Raw genomic sequence first — 21,157 nt, forward strand, 5'->3', positions numbered from 1 at the left:
GGTTATAGGCTAGATAGATATATTAGAAATAAATTTAGATTATATTTAAAATTAGATATATTAGAAATAAATTTGATATATTAGAAACGGTTAAAATGTTTGTGTGGTTTCAGCCACGCACCTGCGCGCGCAGACAAACGTTTACATCGTTTAACTTATCGTTATGAAACTTTCAACATTTAATGTTTAATCACTTTAAGCTATAAAAGATGAGCATAGTGTGTACCACGCACTTATGACCATAGTTTAAATTTAACAAATTACTTACATTTTAATTTTGCTATACTTTTTACATCGTTTAACATGAAATACTACAGTTTTTACAGCAAGATCTGTTAATTGTTTAGGAAACTACGAATGTCATACTATACTTAGCATTACGCCTGTCACATGTTAAGAGTGCACTGATGTTATAGAGTAGGTCTTCCCACAGAGAAACGCTTATAGTGTTAAAGTGAAGAAAGAACGGTTATGATTATTTGAAATCGCATTTTTTTCTGTGAAATATTGTTACTGTTTTTATTTTTCAAATAACTATTTTTCGTTTGTAAGGCAATTTTTTGTACAAGTTGTATATTTTTAAGTACTTTTTTACTACGCTCTTAACCAACATCTGTTTTAATTTTAGAGGTAAGATATCTTTGTTTATTTCTTTATTTCCGTTTTTACAGTCTCTCCCCCCACCCCGAAATGCCTCGCAAACATAAATCTAACATGTCTACGTAGGAATTCATCTCGGGCCCGGGCAGCAAAAATTGCTCTATTCCAAGAATCTTCCGTACATGCACAATTAAGAAGACAATGTTAAGGAAGGTGCACGAACTCAATATGTTCATTATAATGTAGTTTTTTTGTGACAACAGTGATGTTTTTTAATATATTGCTTTGAGCGTGATAACGCATGGAATGTTACTTTTTGTTATATTTAGAATGCTAAATAAAATAGTCCGTTGTTAATTAAAAAGGTTTTCTCTGCGAAATATATTACCATTCGTCAGAAGTTATTAATTAAGTCAACAAATTGATTAATTTCAAACAACTGGCGTCCGGTGACAGGACGGAATGGCTATTTGAAGAAAACGAAACATCAATTTCGTATTGGAATTTATCAAGTAAGTTTATGATTTATTTGATTATATTGGACATATTGAATTTAAAATCATAAAAATTTTATTACGAAAGCGTAATCCTCTAAGGCAATTGTTTACGATTACTGCCAATGCTTTAAATGCTGAAATTCTAAAGCCTGACGTGGAGGTTAATCAACTCCAAGTATTGAGCTCACAGTTGGAAGGAAAATTCAACAGGTTAGATGAAGTTCAATCAAAAATTTCCGAACGAATTATTAAAGGTGATTTTGGCTCAAGCTAGCAAAAAAGGAAATATAACTTTACCCAAACTTATAGAGACGCAACTCAGAGCTTTGGAGACGTTGGGGGTAAAAAGTGAGATTTATGCAACTATGCTGTATACCCTGGTAGAGTCTTCACTACCTGAAGAAATTCTGAGGGCATGGGAGCAATCTCACCAGCGTAGGAAAAGTGTTGCACACACTGAAAAATTGGAAAATTTATTACATTTTTTCCGAATTGAAGTTGAAAGTGAAGAGCATCTTCAGTTGGCGCGTACAAGTTTTTCTGCTCTAGATAAATTTGACTCGGTTCCAGCCACAGCAGCTTGTATTTATGCAGGAGATTCGAAGAAGAAGCAGCTTAACTTTTGTGTTTGGTGTGACAAGGAAACACATAATTCTTATGAGTGTTTTAAGCTGTGCAGCCTTTCATTGTAAGATAAGAAAAATTTACTAAGAAAGAAAAAAGCTTGCTTTAACTGCCTAAAAATTGGACATGTTGCCGAAAAGTGTAAAAGTTCTGTGAAATGCCTATTTTGCAACACACGTCATGTAACGGTGATGTGCAGAGAACTAAAAGGTTCTATAATTTCAAAAAAGGAAGCACCTAAAGTAGCTAATGAAACGAGTGAGACTTTATTGTCTAAAACTGCAAACAACTCTTCTCCAAACTATTATGGTGAAGATTGTCCATAATGGAAGAGCAGAACTTGTGAGAACGCCTTTTGACAGTGGGTCACAAAGATTCTATTTACGGAAAGACATAATAAAGAGACTAGATTTAGTCCCAATAGATCAAGAGACTTTGAGCCACAATCTGTTTGGTGGAGTTGAAACTGAATCTCAGGTCCATGGTATTTTTGATATCGAAATACAAGGAATGAAAAATAAATTCAAATACGAATTATCGTTTTTAGATAAAGACAAAATTTGTGGATACATTCCTAGAGTGAAACTGTTACTTTTTGTTATATTTATATGCATATATGTTCCTCACTTCGAGAACATAAAATCAAAATCAGTGATTCTGGTAGAGATACACTAAAATATCGGATTGATAGGAGCCGACTATTCCGGACAGTTGATAACGAATAACATCATTCCAATTGACGAAAACCTTATTGCCATTGAAACAAAATTGCGTTGGACCCTACAAAGCCCTGTGCAAAGTCATAATACCTTGCTTGATACCGTCGGACTTTGTTATTTGGATCTCACAGAACTATAGAATTCAGAGACAATTGGCATAAAAATTCCCGCGGAAGTGAAGACTAAGGAGAATTTAAACACTGAAACGATCAAATTTTTCCTAGAGAACATTAAAGTAATCGAGGGCAATGGGTATGAAGTCTGCCTTTGAAGGATAGTCATCGTATTCTTGGAGATAATAAAAATAAAGCGGAAAAAAGGTTTTTCGCCGATACACGAAGACTGCAGATGGTGAGATTTTTCGAAGAATATGATGGTATTATTAAAGGCTGGCACGAGGAAGGTGTAATTGAAATAGCTCCGAATAATAGTGATACTGGTCACTATTTATCTCATCAAGCAGTAATCAAGGATTCCAGTCTGACTACGAAAGTGCGACCTGTATTCGATGCATCATTGAAGGATGAAAATGGGAATTCCTTGAATGCTTGCCTCGAAAAGGGGCCGAATTTTATAGAAATGCTTCCAGAACTTTTCATACAATTGGTATTATGTAAATAAAGAGTAGCGCCTGCCAAAGAAGTAACTATTCCCAGATTAGAGTTGCTTGGAGCACTTATAGCTACTCGGCTATATCGTCAAATCATTGACGCTCTTAAATTGAAAACGTGCCAAGTGTACATTTGGAGTGACTCATCTGTGGTAAAAAAAAAAAAAAAAAACTCCCACTGGAGTGTTTTTGTGGCAAATTGCGTAGCTGAAATAAGGAGATGCACAAATCCGGACGACTGGCATTATGTACCAAGCTCAAACAATCCAGCTGATCTTCCCTCTAGAGGGTGCGATGCCAAAATGTTGCTACAGAGCAGATGGTGGGAGGGGCCAGATTGGCTGAAACAAGAGCCGGATAAATGGCCTCTCTCTGAAGTGTCAGAACTAGAACCTGATGAACTGCGTAGAGAATATGTTGTAATTTTCTAAAATTGCAAGGTGGGAGGATGTTAAGGAACGTGCAAGAACTAAATTAATACAGAATAATTTAATATGTTCATTATAATGTAGATTTTTTGTGGCAACAGTGATTTTTTTTATATATTGCTTTGAGTGTTATAACGCATGGAATGTTACTTTTTGTTACATTTAGAATGCTAAATAAAATAGTTCGTTGTTAATTAAAGAGGTTTTCTCTGCTAAATATATTACCATTCATCTGAAGTTATTAAATAAGTCAAGAAATTGATTAATTTTAAACAGACAAGAACAAGCAAGGCGACAATCTGTTTTGAGAACTGATGAAACAATTTCTCAAAGATAAGAAAGATTAGTGGCTGAAACTTCCCGTCAAGCTTCTATTAGAGCAGCTGAGACGTCTCTCCAAACACAACTCCGCTTGACAGAACAACTTGAACGCCAAGTTGCTTTGAGAGCTGCTGAAATGCCCTTTCAATGGAAAAACAAGCTGAACGACAAGCTGCTTTGAGACGCCTTTTCTGCTGCTGAAAAGCCTCTTCAAACACAAATTCGTTTAGAAAAAAAAAAAAACTGAACGCCAAGCTACTTTCAAAGCTTGAAACACCTCTCCAAACCCTCCGCTTGAAAGAACAAGCTGGAACATCAAACTGCTTTGAACTATTGAAACGCCTCTTCAAACACAGATTCGCTTGAAAGAACAAGCTCAACAACAGGGAGTTATTAGAGCAAGAGATACTTCAGAACAATTACAAGCGAGAAGAATCGTTCATGCAGAAATGCAAACCGTACACCGGCGAAATTTCATGCAATAACAATTGGTCCGTATTTAATGATTCTGGACTTCAATACGATCCCTCAATTGATTACCATAATCATCCATTAATTGTTATCGATTCAATGAGTAAAAAATACCAGTTTTGCGATGCTTTAAAATGGAAAGATGAAAGTGCAGGAATGTGCTGTTGCAATGGTAAAGTTTCGCTCTCTTTACTTGGCGAACCAGAAGAGTCGCTGAAAACTATATGATACAGATGAATCAAATCATTTTTTAAGTAAAATCAGAAAGCGCAACTCTTGCTTCCAAATGACATCTTTTGGAGAAGACAAAGAGATAAGAATGCCCTGGTTTTCACCACCTTTTAGCGTACAAGGCCAGATATATCATCGAATTGGTTCACTTTTTCCAACATGTAATGAACCACATACATTTTTGAGTCTATTTTATGGATAAAGAAGATAATAAAGTAAGCCGTCGTTGTCAGTATATTGTTGGAGTTGAGAGAGATATAGTATTGAAAATTCAAAGAATGTTATATGACCACAACGTTTTGAAAAATACCTTCAAAATTGCAATAGAAAACTGGCTTCGAGATGATTATAAAGTCGTCATTCATGCTGATCGAACACTCACGTGGCGAATATGAGAGGCGCTTTTCCCTTGGTCAACTATATGTTGCCTGTTCGCGTGTATCCGAAGCCAGGAATGTATATGTATTAGCGCCGAATGGAAAAACATATAATTTAATATACAGAAGCATCCTAGAATAAATACTCTTAGGTGCTACTTTGGTAGACGGTTGCACGGATTTTTGGCTATTTACGTTGGCGCGGTTTTTACAGTCGTCAGCCATCTTGAAAAATGCTGGTTTTACGTATTTCACGCATAGTAAAGTATTCGAAACTTAAGCAAAAAATAAATATCGTTAAAAATAAAGGATTAATTTTTTGTTGAAAACGTTTTTTAAGATGGCTGGCAAATGTAAATAAATACATTTTCTAAGAGTATAAAATGCTAAAGTAAGGTTAAATTATTACTTTTATATAATAGAATAAAAACACCGCTATAAAAACATTGCGCCAACATTTAATTGGAATAAAATATTATTTAAATTGAATATTAAAAACATCATACCAACGTTTAAAAGAATTAAATTTTTTCAATTACTTAAATTCAAATCGTTTAAAATAAGTTTTATAGGATATAATTGATTAACATTAAAACATATGTGGCAATAAATATCTCAGGAATTTTTGAAAACAGTGTATTAATTTTTTAATAAAAATTGAAATATACAATTATAAAGTTAAAAAAAAATATGTACTTACATTTTTAAAAATTATTTTACCTGTCGTATATTGATAAGTACCAGAAAAAAAAAAACGATCTTCATCTGTTATCCACATCTCTCGCACTTCATTGAAGAAGCAATTAGCGAGGTTTCCTCCAAAAATTTAAAATAAATTTCCTCTGACCCTTGTAACAATAAATAAATCTTTGATTAGGAAAGCCAGGTTGGCCAAACTAAGGTCTCGAAGGCAATTCTTTTATTCCGATACCAATAATTCTTGAGTAATTACCAATAACAACACTCATCTTCGAAACGGACATATACGTTCCATTTGAAATCTGAGGAGTTTGAAGAGATGAATAATAAATTTTAAAATGGCGCCGTAATGAACAAATATTCAGTAACTAATCAAGGAGCTGATTACATCACGCATAGAATTAAAATTATTTAAATAATCATTCATAATAAAATCATATTTAAAAAACGCACGATTAAATTGTATTTTAATACTTAACAGCCATAAATAATGTTTAAAACATTAGATTAAATTTATAGACATTAAAGCAATTACTTTTAAAATAATGTGACGTCATTCATTACATCATTCTCAACATAAAACTCCATAAAATATCATAAACAATAAAATTTTTATTTAAAAAAAATTCAAAATCAAATTCATTTTTATTATTTAGAAGTCATAAATATTTAAAACACGGAATTGTTGCTCTAACATATGCATAAAAAAAGGCATTATTTTAAAAATAAAATGACAATTAAGTATCGGTTACCATAAATAACTTGTCCAGCAATGGGTTTACCATAAGTCGTATCGCTCGCCAAAACAAAATCGCCAAAAAATCGCCAAATCCGTGCAACTGTCTACCAAAGTAGCACCTACTCTTATTCCGTGCTCTTCTGAAAAAGAATTAATGTTTTTAACGCTTTGTTAATACTTAAAACTTTTTGAAATCTTGGAAATGAAAATTAGGTGAAAATGTGCTTTAGCCCACTGCTTGGCGATTTTCAGTAGTGGCGATTATTTGAAAATCGCCAGTAAAATCTCAGAATACGTTGCCTAAACAATGTTGCGAAGGCGGAGCTAAGTGACGTCCATAAATGGGTGGGACTAAAATTGTGACGTCACAATGTATTCTCTATAGATAGATATATATAGATAGATATATATTCCGGATAGCTACTAGAAAAATGCCAACTTCTTCTTTTGTGAATGATTCAACGTAAAATAAAACGCACACGTGATTTATTTTATTTTTTTATTTTGACATATTATTATTTACATTTTTAGTTTAAAAGGATAATCATTTAAAGAACAATATCCCATTACAGCCGATTCAAAAACTACCAAAAATCGAGTTCAAGTTCTAAAAAAAAATGCTAGTTCAACGGTTTTCGTCTGGTTGCTCTCTGTTGCCAATACGCTAGAATCAATAACTATTTCCTCCCTGTTTTTTTGAGGGGGTACTGGAGTTGTTGCCAACAAATTTAAATTCATAATATCGAACATTTTAATTTTATCATTTTTACCATTTACCTTGTTGCTGCGTAACGACACAACCCGTTAGATACTAGTAAGTAGACAATCTTCATTATTTTCTAAAAAATTTAAACTTTACATTAATAAAATAAATATTTTTATTGCAGATCAACATCATACACAGATTTCATATCACTGTTTCTTAAATTCTTAAATCACGTCATATTCTATAGTCATACTAGAATTCTATACATTCTACAAATAAAAAAAATCTAATTTCTAACAATGAAAGAAAACAACACTACAAATTTGGAACACTAAGCAATGCTTCACACACACATATTATCAATGAACTCACATTATCAAGTGCAATTGCGATAGCAAATACTACGTATTAAAAAAAAAAAAAAAAAAGAACGGAGAAATTCACAAATTTATGTTGCACATTTTTTTCAGTTTGCGCCAAGAATAGTTCACTTGGTGAACTTTTTAATATATGGCAACCTAGTTTCCTTTCCCGTGAGAGGAAAAAAAGTCAGCATCGTTCTTTTTTTCCAAATAATATTCTTTATAATATATTTTTAATTATAACTGTTATTATTTTAAGTAATTTTTTCTTTTTCGAATTTCATTTTAATTGTTTAAGTTGCATGTTTTTTTTTTCGAATAACTTTTAAAAATTTCTATTTACCTATTCGAACTGCGTAAATAAAGGTGCAGCGTTTATTTTTTTTTCAAATAGTTTTCTTTATATATATATTTTTGTCATAGTTATTATTTTAGGTCATTTTTAAATTTTTATACTTTTATTTTAATTGTTTGTGTTGCATTGTCTCTTCAGATAATTGTTTTAAAATTTTCTATTTATTCCTTCCAACTGAGCATTTTAAATATATTTATTAATATAAATTTTCCAGAATTTGATTTTATTTATTTGAATTGCGTTTCTTTCGGAAGAATATTTTGCAACCCAGACTACGATGCGTTTGAAAACTGCATATATTAAAAGAGAAAATACAGTAAAGCACAGTTAACACGCCTTTCAATGTTCCGTTCCGAAAAGATATATGTAAATAAGAGAGCTGTATAACCGACATTTTAACTTAGGATGACTTGCATACACTGCTTTAAACAATTTTATCATTGTGCCCATTGCTTTACACCATTTTATCCTACATTTGGTTTCTTAAAATGTTATTCATATTTTAGTCAAATATTTTATTTTTGAAATCCCAAGAATCAAATAGGCATTCTGCAAGTATATTAAAAAGCAACCAACTTTTCGAAATATCTTGGTATTTCTGACAATCATTTTAAATAAAGTTATCGACTTCCATTTCATAAAGGCCCACAAACGGCCGAGTGGTAAAGTCGCTGAACACTGGTAGCTCACTCCGGGGTTCGAATCCCAGTAAACGGGCTGGTTGCATGGGCGTTTTCGTGGATTTTCTCATGTGTACCGTTTATGCCAGCTGGTATTCCTTAGAAAGTTCTTCACGAAGTATTTGGTCAGAGCCTTTATCAGTCTTTAGAGGCTAAACATTTTGAAGGTATGAGAGGAAAGGAAAGACTGGTTTCCTCAAGAGGTTTTGGTTTATTTAATTATGACAAAGAACACTAGGGCTATTTGCCTAAGGGGAGTGATGCCTTCGTGGAGGACTTTCTAAGGGAAACTGGTTCGCATACATGTTACACATGGGGAAAACCAGGAAATGCCCATGCAGCCAGCCCGTTCGCGGGATTCGAACCTCAGACCGAACTACCAGTGTTCAGCGACTTTACCGCTCGGCCGCTGTTTCATCAGGAGGGGGGAAAAAAATCTTTAGGTGACATCCACATACAGTCACTGGATAAACTCCTGAATCTTCAAATAATTCGACTGAGAAAATCATGGGATTCTCCATTTATGATACGATATGATGTTGTATAACGTAATTTAAATTTATACAACTATATAGTCTAAAACAAGTCGCTCTTCACTTTAATCTGCAATGATATCGTTTTTGTCTTTTCTGTTAACACAAGCTCAGTTGATGGTATTTGCTGGTATACACGTCCAAGTGTTTTCTCTTTGAACACCTAAATTCTTTGAAGTATTCTGAAAGTATATTCAAAAGCGTCCAACTTTTTGAAACATCTTGGTATGTGTGACAGCCAAATTTACCTGCAAATTTTTGCTTGCTTTTCTCCCTAATTTTCTTCTTTCCTTCTACAGTTATTTTCAGTGCTCACACAAGAAAATTAAGATTTTTTGATTGCTAGTCTTCCATAAATTTTGCATTCTTGTCAATTTTTTAAAATTAAGACACAATAACACGCCGAATAAATACTAATTCAGAAGACAAACAACAAAAGTCAGCGTTATATTTAGAAAATTTTCACAGGACTAGTTTCGATGGTTTTACCGAACCACCATCCTCAGCTACAAAACCGCAAATGAACAAGATAGGAAAAAATGATTAGATAAGATAAGAAAGCTTGGACAAGAATAAGCAAGTGGCGCCATCTGTTGGTGAAACCAGAACTAAAACATAATTTCTTTAAATGCCGAAGGCAAATTTGGATTGGAATTACGATCGTTAACTAGAACAGAAAGATTTTTATGAATGTGAAATGCCTCTAGAAAATCCAGTTCTCCAATGGAAGATGTTTTTTGAATAATTTTGGCAGCAGAAAAATTGAAAGTGTGATTTTTGGACCAACAATGTTGCGCAATAGAAGACTTCTGTGTTTCCTTTTTTCTAGCATATGCCTCATCTTCCTTGACGCGAAATTTTAAGGCTCTGTTAGTTTGGCCAATGTAAATTAAACCACACTGGCAAGGAATCCTATAAATACCCCAGGAATTCATATCCGGAATGGGGTCCTTAAGTATGGAACTCGGAATTTTAATGATGGGAGAATAAACAACCCGAAAGTTAAATTTCTGCGAAATACGTGCAACTTTATAGCTAATTGATGGAAAGAAGGAAATGACAACAGAATTTTTATAATCTCCTAAAACAAGAGTGTGCCTTTTAGTGTGTTGAGATGAGAATTTAACTGCTTGATTAATAATGTTGGGTGAAAAGCCCCTGTCAATAGCTATTGCTTTTAAATAATTTAGTTCTTCATCAAGGGCTAGTTTGGAGGAGCAAACTTAAGGAGCACGGAAAATATAGGAATAAAATGAAGCTAACTTTTGTTTAGTCGGATGACATGATTTAAAGTGTGGTGAAAGGCAAACCGATGAGGGTTTACGGTAAACCGTAGTACTCAAGTTGGATGTGTTACGTGTGACCAGAATGTCGAGAAACGGAAGAGAATCGCAAGTCTCAAGTTAAAAAGTGAACTGAATAGCAGGATCAATAGAATTCATTGTTGAAAGAACTTTATTTTAATCATCTTTATTACCTTCAAACAGGGTAAAAGTATCGTCTACGTAGCGGAACCATGCCGGGAAGTTTTAAAGTTCTTGTTCAAGATAGAAAACTATCTTGTTCTAGTTTCAAACAATTTTGATTCATAATAATGCATGTAGATATCAGCCAGGATGGGACTGAGGTGGCATCCCATGGCTAATCCCTCAGTTTGCTTGTAATATTTATTTCGGAAAACAAAATGTGTTTGTTTCAAACAGAGTTGAGTGAGAGAAATGTGTTTGTTTCAAACAGAGTTGAGTGAGAGAAATTGATGACCGAATTTCTCTCACTCAACTTATTATGAATCATTAATATTTATGCGCATTATTATGAATCAAAATTGTTTGAAACTTTAAACTTCCCGGCATGGTTCCGCTACGTAGACGATACTTTTACCCTGTTTGAAGGTAATAAAGATGATTTAAATAAAGTTCTTTCAACAATGAATTTTATTGATCCTGCTATTCAATTCACTTTTTAACTTGAGACTTGCAATTCTCTTCCGTTTCTCGACATTCTGGTCACACGTAACACATCCAACTTGAGTACTACGGTTTACCGTAAACCTTCATCGGTTTGCCTTCCACCACACTTTAAATCATATCCGACTAAACAAAAGTTAGCTTCATTTTATTCCTATGTTTTCCGTGCTCCTTAAGTTTGCTCCTCCAAACTAGCCCTTGATGAAGAACTAAATTATTTAAAAGCAATAGCTACTGACAGGGGCTTTTCACCCAACATTATTAATCAAGCAGTTAACAAATTCTCATCTCAACACACTAAAAGGCACACTCTTGTTTTAGGAGATTATAAAAATTCTGTTGTCATTTCCTTCTTTACATCAATTAGCTATAATGTTGCACATATTTTGCAGAAATTTAACTTTTGGGTTGTTTATTCTCCCATCAATAAAATTCCGAGTTCCGTACGTAAGGACCCCATTCCGGATATGAATTCCTGGGATATTTATAGGATTCCTTGCCAGTGTGGTTTAATTTACATTGGCCAAACTAACAGAGCCTTAAAATTTCGCGTCAAGGAACATGAGGCATATGTTAGAAAAAAGGAAACACAGAAGTCTTCTGTTGCGCAACATTGTTGGTCCGAAAATCACACTTTCAATTTTTCTGCTGCCAAAATTATTCAAAAAGCATCTTCCATTGAAGAACTGGATTTTCTAGAGGCATTTCACATTCATAAAAATCTTTCTGGTCTAGTTAACGATCGTAATTCCAATCCAAATTTGCCTTCGGCATTTAAAGAAATTATGTTTTAGTTCTGGTTTCACCAACAGATGGCGCCACTTGCTTATTCTTGTCCAGGCTTTCTTATCTTATCTAATCATTTTTTCCTATCTTGTTCATTTGCGGTTTTGCAGCTGAGGATGGTGGTTCGGTAAAACCATCGAAACTAGTCCTGTGAAAATTTTGTAAATATAACGCTGATTTTTGTTGTTTGTCTTCTGAATTAATTTTTTAAAATATCAATTACATGAATTGCGTTTCAGCTGTAGACAGCTTTTCATTTTCTAGTCATTTTAACTATAAATAAAGTTTAAAGTGAAGTCCAAAGGATAAATATTTTAATTTAAAGATTTTTGCTAATTGACAAAGAAATAAAACAGTCCAGCAGGGTTTATTCTGTACCACCGAGTAATCCGATTCTTATATCGGCTGAAACAATCTAAATCATATTAAGGTCATGCTTTCTTTATACAGTCTATAACGCGAGGAAAATTAGCTTCTTAAAACATTCTTTCTAAGAGGATTAATATAAAAATTTATATTGATATATATATTTTTAAAGCTGGGACTTGAACCAAACTATCAAACTTTTAAAGTTTAATTTACGTGGTGGTTATAATTAAAGTTCCACTTTGAAATGGTCATAAAAAGGAAAACTACTGGACCAAATGTTATCAAATTTGGGAATCGTGTGAGGTTATGGGAATTTATTTTCCGCGGAAAAAAAAGAGTTCAAAAACTCATCACCAGGGCAAAATGGCGCTGTATGCAATATTGTTAAATGGAATAAGATATGAAAACATGTTTAAAATGTGTTTAATCGTTTCCGAAACGTGTTACAAAGCATGTTCAATGTAGCTCCTGTTATTTATCTAGTTCAATTTTCCAGCGTTTTCCGTCCAGCATTTTCCGAAAGCAAGTTAAATCTTGTTACTGCATTCTCAACAGCAGCTCTTAGCATATAAGGAGGAATGTGTATCACATTTTTAATTTCTGCCAAATTGTTTAGATTATCACCATAAACAGTGCTTTTGAGATAACCCCATAGCCAAAAGTCAACAGAGGTTGAGGTCGGGTGGGAAGAGGGGAAGTGTCGTCCTATAAGGCTGTTATCACACGGCGGTTTGTTCGGAAGAACAACTGTTTGGAGCCAATCACCATAGATCGCTTTGGGGTTAGCACAGGGGAAACTGGTTCCCTATTACAAGTAAGGTGATAGCATTCGAAGCTGATAGCTGATTGGTTGAAAACGAACAACTTGCAATTTTTTTGGAAAGGAAGGAAAAAATCGCACGTCTTTCTTTCAGTAGTAAACTAGTGAAAAAATTTGTCCGAAACAGTTGTTCGAGTGAAACAAACTTCGTGTGATATGGGCCTAAGACGTTCATTCGTGGAATGTTGCCTAAGTAACTGTGCGACACGCGTGAGGTGGGGCCTAGCCCTGCATAAAAATCGTAGTATCTAAAATGCCACGTTACTGCAGTTCATGTATCACGAAACATTTTAACATTGACTCTTAAGTGAGCTGCAATCACAGTGGTCCAGCTGTCAACTGTTCAGAGAAAAATGATTCAGTTATAAAACTAGCTGTCATTCAACACTAAACGGTGTGGAATGACTGCTATGCAATCGAATGGAGTAGGAGAATGCAATTGAACTAGATAAATAACAGGAGAGATTTCTTTGGCCCAAATCGATTAAAAGCATTTTGAATCAGTATCTTCATGTTTTAGGGCCGAAATCAAACTTCAAAAATTACAAATTAGCGATCTGTAAGAAAACGATTTCCAGATTGTACGCACGTGTGCGAGTGATTTGCGATCTCACATTTTCTAATCGCTAATTCGTGGTTTTCACGGACAAATTTCTCACTTACACGTATGCAGTGGCGTAGCTAGGGTGGGGCAAGGGGGGACATCTGTCCCCGGGCGCAGCATCCAAGGGGCGCCAAATTGACGCTACGAAATTTTTTAATGAAATGTTTTTCATTCTTGGCACACAGAAAGGGGCGCAAATTCTTCAGTTGTCCCCGGGCGCTGGAAACTCTAGCTACGCCACTGCACGTATGGCGCACTCGACTTTTATCGAATTTAACGCCTTTAAATGGTAATTTGCTTACTTCAAAGTTTCTTAAGGGTATACAACGTATTAAACCCGTGTAACAAAAGGTTACGTTAGATTCCGACCCATATTTCGTTTAACAATATTGCATACAGCGCCATTTCCCCCCTCCCCTGGTGGTCAGGTTGCGAACTCCTTTTTTTTCCCGGAAAATAAATTCTTATGACCTCCTTTACGATTACCAAGCTTGATAACATTTGATCCAGTAGTTTTCCTTTTATGACCGTTTCAATGTGGAACTTTAATTATAACCACTCTGTATATTATTAAATTTTAATTTGAAGCTATGCGTCATATGTATACCGTGCGTAAGTTTTTCGCTTTTATGGAAAAATAAAGAATCGAAGCAAATATACTTAGGATAATAGACCAAAACTGAAAAAATTTTCCGTCCCTCCAGAAATCAAATATTGAAACTTCGACCTTGAATTTATTGGGTTATCGAAATATTTAATTTGACTTATCTTCTAAGTCCTAGTTCCGACAACAATTCCGAATTACTTAAGCTGAAGAAAAAGATTTAGTATATATTCACTGTATGTTAATAAAGTAATCAGAGTGTAATAAAAATAGATTATAGAATTTACGCTGATGCAACTTTTTGTCTGACTGCACAACATGTAATGGAAGAGAAGGCTTGTAGAGATGTTTTTGACATGCCTCTAAAAGTAGATGTCATACTCCATTTGTCTCTTCAATGTCAAAAAACTTTCCTTTGAGAGGCTACTTTAGTTTTTGGGTAAGAAAAAATATCACAAGAAGACAAATTTGAAGAACATGCAGGACGATTGAATACACATACTTATTTTCGGAATACAAGCGGTTCTTCGATGAATAATGAAAACATGCATTGTCATGCAATACAAAAAATTTGGAATACGTTTTCTGACTGAAAACGTAAGATTAAAAGTCATCTGCTTAATTCACAGCCATTTACAAGTAAACTGCTCGGGCAAATGCAGAATCGTTTTGATTCTGAGCTTGTACGACAAACCTAATATCACTGGATTTAAACACTTCTTGAATCTTCTGAGAACGTTACTTCTTTAGCTCATATTCCAAGATAAGTGAATACAATTATTGCAAAAGAAATTGAATATTCATTTGCACTACGGCTTGGTAGTTTACTAACGAGTTAACAAAACTTAAAATTCTGCTTTTTGTATCTAAGTATAACAATATTTTAAATATTTACAAATAAAATATTTAATCGGAGCCTCACCAGTTGCCTAGCATTTGAAGATTGTTAAATACTAATTGTTTGTTGCGAAGTCTAACCCAGGCTGCATGGTTGGTTTTCGTAGTTTTCTAGGTTCTCTTTACGAAGATTCTCTATGAAAGCATCTTAATCAAATAGCTCCCATGTTCAAATATGTTCTGCTCTTTATATGCTCTTTATATGTTCAAATAACCAACTAACCTAGTTTAAGCGCGATTTCCAAATGAAGTTACTAGCAAAACCTGAATACTCATTAAAAATCATGTAGCTTGCCAATCGGGAGTAACATGAAAGATACGGCGCCAATAATTGAATTGCTGTTACGGCGCTGTTTCTATCATTCCTTAATTATATGTCATTCCTTAATTAAATAGCCCACCAGTGGCCGAGCAGTAAAGACGCTGAACACTGGTAGTTCAGTCTGAGGTTCGAATCGGCGAACGGGCTGGCTGCATAGGCGTTTTCGTGGTTTTCCCCATGTGTAACGTGCATACGAGCCAATTTCCCTTAGAAAGTCCTCCACGAAGGAATTCCTCCCTTTAGGCAGATAACCCTCGTGTGCTTTGCCTGAATGAAAAAAGTTTTTGAAATATTTGCAATTACTTTATAAGAAGGATTTATTAATAACCGTAATAATTACTTATTTATATTACTGATGGTTAGGATTCAGTTCTTGACAGTTACACTCTAAATTAGAATCTTAAGGATATAATGAAAATACGCTACGCACAAAAATACATTTTAGGATAAAAAAAATTAGTTGATTTTTGTTTTAAAACTTCTGAAATTCATTTAATAAACATCGTATCCTCGTTGTTAATTGAATCCAGAATGTTGGGTGTCGTTTATATAATTATTCTTACTTGTCCACAGAACCTGCTGACTTATCCAGCCATTAAGCAGCTGCAGATCATTTCTACATAACCATTGAACTTCCATTAATTCAGTCTCTAGAGGGTTATATGTTTATATCATAATTTGACTTTTATAAAAACAATTATTCTAAATCTTATGTTTCTATAAAAATATACTGTGCTTTAAAAATATGGATGATAGTATCAGCCGCTTCATAAGCAACAGTTTCTTAAGAAATAAATTATGCAGTTAATGTCGTAAAATATTTTCATAAAATTCAAATAAATATCAAACGAAAATTCTTAGTTTTAGACAACGAATTAAACAAAGTTAAAGTGTAAAGTAGCAGACCATAAAACGCCGAAGGTAAAAATTTACTCTTACAAAAATTTTCTCTTATTTTTTTTTAAAAAAAAGAAGAAAGAGAGAAATTGAAAAAAATAGTTAAAAATTTGAATAATATCATCTGTAATTAAAAAAAAACAAAATAGCTTTTCATATAGTATTAATAAGTATTTATTACGCATCATTGAGGGAAAATATTTTATATAATTAATTCTCCGTAAAATTTTACTTGAAATTTAAGGTTAAAAATAGCTGTGGCAATTCAGTGTAACAAAAATCCGTAGACCACATTTATTATCGCTCAAAAAAAAGATGCCAAATTTCAAAACGCGAAAATATGTAAATTCGTGTATATCTTAGAAAATTTTGAATAAAAAAGTCTTAATTTTTTGCAGATATGCTTAAAAATACATCTACTTTAAGATGATGGTAAAAATTTTATAGGTTATAATTCAAAATTTGTTTCGAAAAATTTATAAAAATTATTTAAAAATAGAAATTTAAAAAATAAAACACAAAAAATAGGTAAATCTTATTTGGAATGAACCTAAATTTCGATATGTGAAAGGAAAAATAATAAAAGTTTAATAAAAAAAGAGATATTAATAAATATTTACCAAATTCAATTAACATTGAGGAGCTAAAATTTTGAGAGCTTATATTTTAAAAAATACTCGTACGATTTTTACAAAACTTGGTATTCTGGCATAATTTGAATTATCGAATAGTAGTATCGAAATATTTAAAAAAATTGGTATGTTATTTCATAAAAAGTCCTATTTTGTGTCAAAATACCTATCGTCATGCACTGAAGTTGTCATGTGTTGATAAACATGCGGTGATGAAAGCAAAATATAATAAATAATGATTCGCCAGTTTGGCGTCAGGGATATAAAATATTACTTGGTGTAAAATGAACGATGTTTCTGTCTAGAATGTTTCGGTTTGGGATGTTTAAACTAAGCAGATACGCAGCTACGGAGCCAAATTATTGATCATACAGATCTATGCTAAATTATTTTTATCTTCAATAATGAGGTATTTATTTAGTTTTGAAGGGAAATTAAGGATCATAACTCTCCACCTGTTTTATCTGCGGCGGAAAAAATCAAATGCGCATGCGTAAAAAAAAGGGGGTGGAGAAAGAGAGACGGTTTTGAGTTCCGGATTTTAGATCATTCCGGATATTGGACGGTTTTGAGTTCCGGATTTTAGATCATTCCGGATATTGGACGGTTTTGAGTTCCGGATTTTAGATCATTCCGGATATTGGACGTCCGGATCTCGGACTTTGAACTGTATTACAACGTCATAATAGAAGGTTATCATTATACAAACAAATAAGATGACACACGGGATATGGGGGTTGACTTGCGGATATCATAAATACATTGCGCGTAGGCAAAAACACATTATTTTATTACAGCTTAATGTGTAGGTACGTGTAACAGTTAATTTTTAAAATAACTGATGATTTTTGCTTGGAACATTTAAACATTTCATGGTAAGCAGTGCAAAATTTTTCAATACCTTTCATGAAGTGTCATCGTCTATGGGATGGTGAAGAAGCATAAATGAAATTGCTTGCACGTAATCAGCCAATCTGGCCAAATGCTTCAGGCAGAGGCCAAGTGAATTTTACCAGACATTTAGATTTACCAAACATCTCCAAATTTGCGGAGACTGGAAAATAAAAAAACTCTGTACTTAATAATAATTTAAATTAAATCTGAGTGTAATTTTCATTTGAAATTAGATTTATTATTAATTTTTTCGGTAAATACGACAGTGTTAATCAGTTTTTCCCTTTTATTCATCATTAAGATTTTAGACACTTTTGTAAAATAATCTTATCAAATCAGATATAGAGAACCAAACCTCTAGTCCGTTGAAGTTCACAATAGTAGGTTTTGACTATAGTTAGATTTTGATATGCAACTCTCAGTCAACATGTTTTATTATGTATTAATAGTCTCGGAATAAAATGACACGAAATAATCCACCAACCCCATCCATAAGCACTTCTTTTGTTGATTCAGTTCAAATAACCTTCATGAAATAATATCATTTCATAGCTTACTGCAGTCAAAAGTCGTTAATCCGGACTCGTCGGGACTTCGGCGATTCCGGATTATCGATTTTTCCGGATTATAGATCATCAGTTTAAATCTGGTAAGATAGCATGTAGAAATTATAAAATTAAAAATATGAAACCGTAATTTATGAAATAAAGAAAAAGAACAATCATGATCTAAAGGGTATCAAAATTTACAAAAAAGGAAAGCTTAATATTTCATTGTTTACTTTATTATACATTTCTTTCAATGTCAGTTGTTTAAGTTGCTTCGTTTTATGTGATAATACTTTCTCTTTAATTCTATAAACAGACATAATTTCTTCTTCAGTTACAAAGTTCCGCTGTTCAGGTCTTATAATTGCTGTGTCGAGAATACCGACTAATTTGTCAATCGAAATTTTTTCGTTTTCAATAACCTCTGTGTCACTTTCTTCACTATCGGAAGCGAATTATAATGACGAGGAATTTGATTTAAATCATATCAAAAACGGAGTACATCGAGATGAAATACTACATTTAGTAAGGAATTATAAGCCAAATAAAATAAAAACATCTGCCTTGAAGATCAGATCAACTTACAATTCATTGCGCGCCGCGGCGTCCCCCCCCCGACGCAGAGCAGCGTGAAATTGATAAACAGATTTCGGAATGGTTAGAGAAACGAAGGATATGAATTTATCCATTTTTTGCAGCAATTCCACTTTTTGTTTAATGGACTTCGAAACATACTTTCGCTTTGTAGATCCTTTACATATTAGTAAATATATATCGGAAATTCTATTTAACATAATCGAAAGTTCAAGCTTACTTTTATAAAATTGATCTAACAGTCTGCAAAAAATAATAAGCTGGATCCAGTTCGAAGATTAAGGAACAACGCAATCTGCAACATTAACTGAATTAGGTAATTTTAGCTTTGCTTATACCATCCGTTATATATTAAACGCGCATGCGTAAACGTATTAGGCGCATGCGCACACGCATATTCGCAGCCGTAAAAGGTCTTACGCGCATGCGTCAGACGCATGCGCAGAAAGTTTGTAGCTTTCAGGTCCGGATTATAGATCATCATTTATTATGGTTGTTCGAATTAACGACTTTTGACTGTATTTGTTACACTTAATTATGAATTAGTGTACCAAAAGCAAGTAAGTGTTCATAGTAGTGAAAACAACGTTTTGATGTATAGGTGATATCAACTAACGAGACGCATAGAGGGTACTAGCTCTCAATTTGAGAGGCCCCAAAAGTTTTAGTTTTCTGGGAGGGAGACCTAGAGAGAGGTCAGAAAAAGAGAAGGCTCAGGTTAGCTGTTAATGAACACAAAATTAACCTGTAATAACTAATGTAGATGTTTTAGTTATTAGTAGTGTAGTTTTAGTGATGTAGTGTGTAGTTAAAAATATGAAGAAACATGGATAATTTTTTGATGACGCGAGAAGACGGAGTGACATCACACACTCACTTTCGAGAACTAGAGATGATTAGATGACTGTATAGAAACTTTGGGAAAAACACTTAGGAACGTTTTTGATTTTACTTGAGTATAAATTTATGGAGATATATGTATATATCTGAAACCAACGAAAATGTATAAGAATACTAAAAAATCTGAAACGAAACGAAAATGTATAAGAATACTAAAAAGGATATAGTAATGCTTCGTGGTGAAATTAAGGATACGCCAACCATTGGTTTAACAGTGGTTCGATTAAAAGATAAAATAGAGGGACAGTAAAATTTTTAAAGATGATCCAGAATTTTTGTGTTAAATTAAAGATAACAACATAAGTTAAGACAGTTAAGTTGGGTTATTAAACTCAACTGGTTTGGGTTATTAAAACTTAATGGAGGAAAGGAAAATCAAAGAAGAAAACGAAATAAAAGCTAGGGATAAACAATTAGCCTTAGAAGCTCAAAAAAGTGAACGGGAGAAATCAAAATTAGCATAGCTAGAAAAGGATTGGAGAAAATAAGTAGGCAGAACACAGTTAAAGATGGATGTCGCTTGGCTAAGGCTATCATTATAGGTTCGGAAAATTAAGTGGAAAATTTGATAATAAATGTTAAAATATTAACCATTCCTGTCCCAGGAAGATCAGAAAACATCGTTTGTTTTTGCAAACATTAGAGAGAGCATTCATTACTAAAAATGTAGTATAAGAGCTCAAATCCGAAATTGTGGATTAACATTTTAGATGCTAAGGCAACCAACATATTATTTTAATGATGAAGAACTAAAATGTTTAGAAACCATTAAAAAATTGGAATTAATAGAATATCAACCTACTGCTTAGTGTTTAATGAATTTTCAAAGAGCACGGCGCGATCCTGAAGAGTCATATGTCCATTTCGCATCTAGACTATCTGCAAATTTCCAAAATTACTGGCAGTTATGCAGAGTTAAAAAGACCTTGATACATTGTGTCATTTAATGATTTCAAGCAAACTTTTCCAAACATCAGATAGAGAAAGTGCCGCTTACATCAGTATTAAAACAGGAGAAATTGGTTAAAAGCTAAGAATTTAGCTAAAGAAGTCGACCTGTATTTTGTAAATAAAGGCCAATCATTAAACGAAACCACTTTTATTACTAATTATAATATAGCTAAGTCACCCCAGTTTCCAAGAGAATCGAAATATATCCCCCCCCCTCATGTGCGAAAAAACATAAGCAAAATCCACCCAAAGACTACTTATGTGGAAAACTGACTCACCTTGCTAAAGTTTGACCACAACGGAACAAACTGGGGGGGGGGGGAAACCACCCAAAACGAAATGCCATAGAAAAAGACCGGTGATAAAGTAATAGCAAAAATTGGATCCCCATGCTTAAAAAGGCAATCATTGCAAAGTGTA

The 21,157-nt window shown here is 33.4% G+C and overlaps 1 protein-coding gene across 3 annotated transcripts in view; it reads left to right on the forward strand.

Moving 5' to 3' along the window:
• LOC118201930 (uncharacterized) overlaps positions 1 to 21,157 on the forward strand; it is a 155,857-nt gene that overhangs the window by 62,408 nt on the left and 72,292 nt on the right. The window lies entirely within an intron of this gene.

The sequence above is a fragment of the Stegodyphus dumicola genome, chromosome 10, assembly GCF_044657685.1.
Source record: "Stegodyphus dumicola isolate Sdum_Otavi_A_Nest chromosome 10, ASM4465768v1".
In the NCBI taxonomy this organism is placed as follows: Eukaryota; Metazoa; Arthropoda; class Arachnida; order Araneae; family Eresidae; genus Stegodyphus; species Stegodyphus dumicola.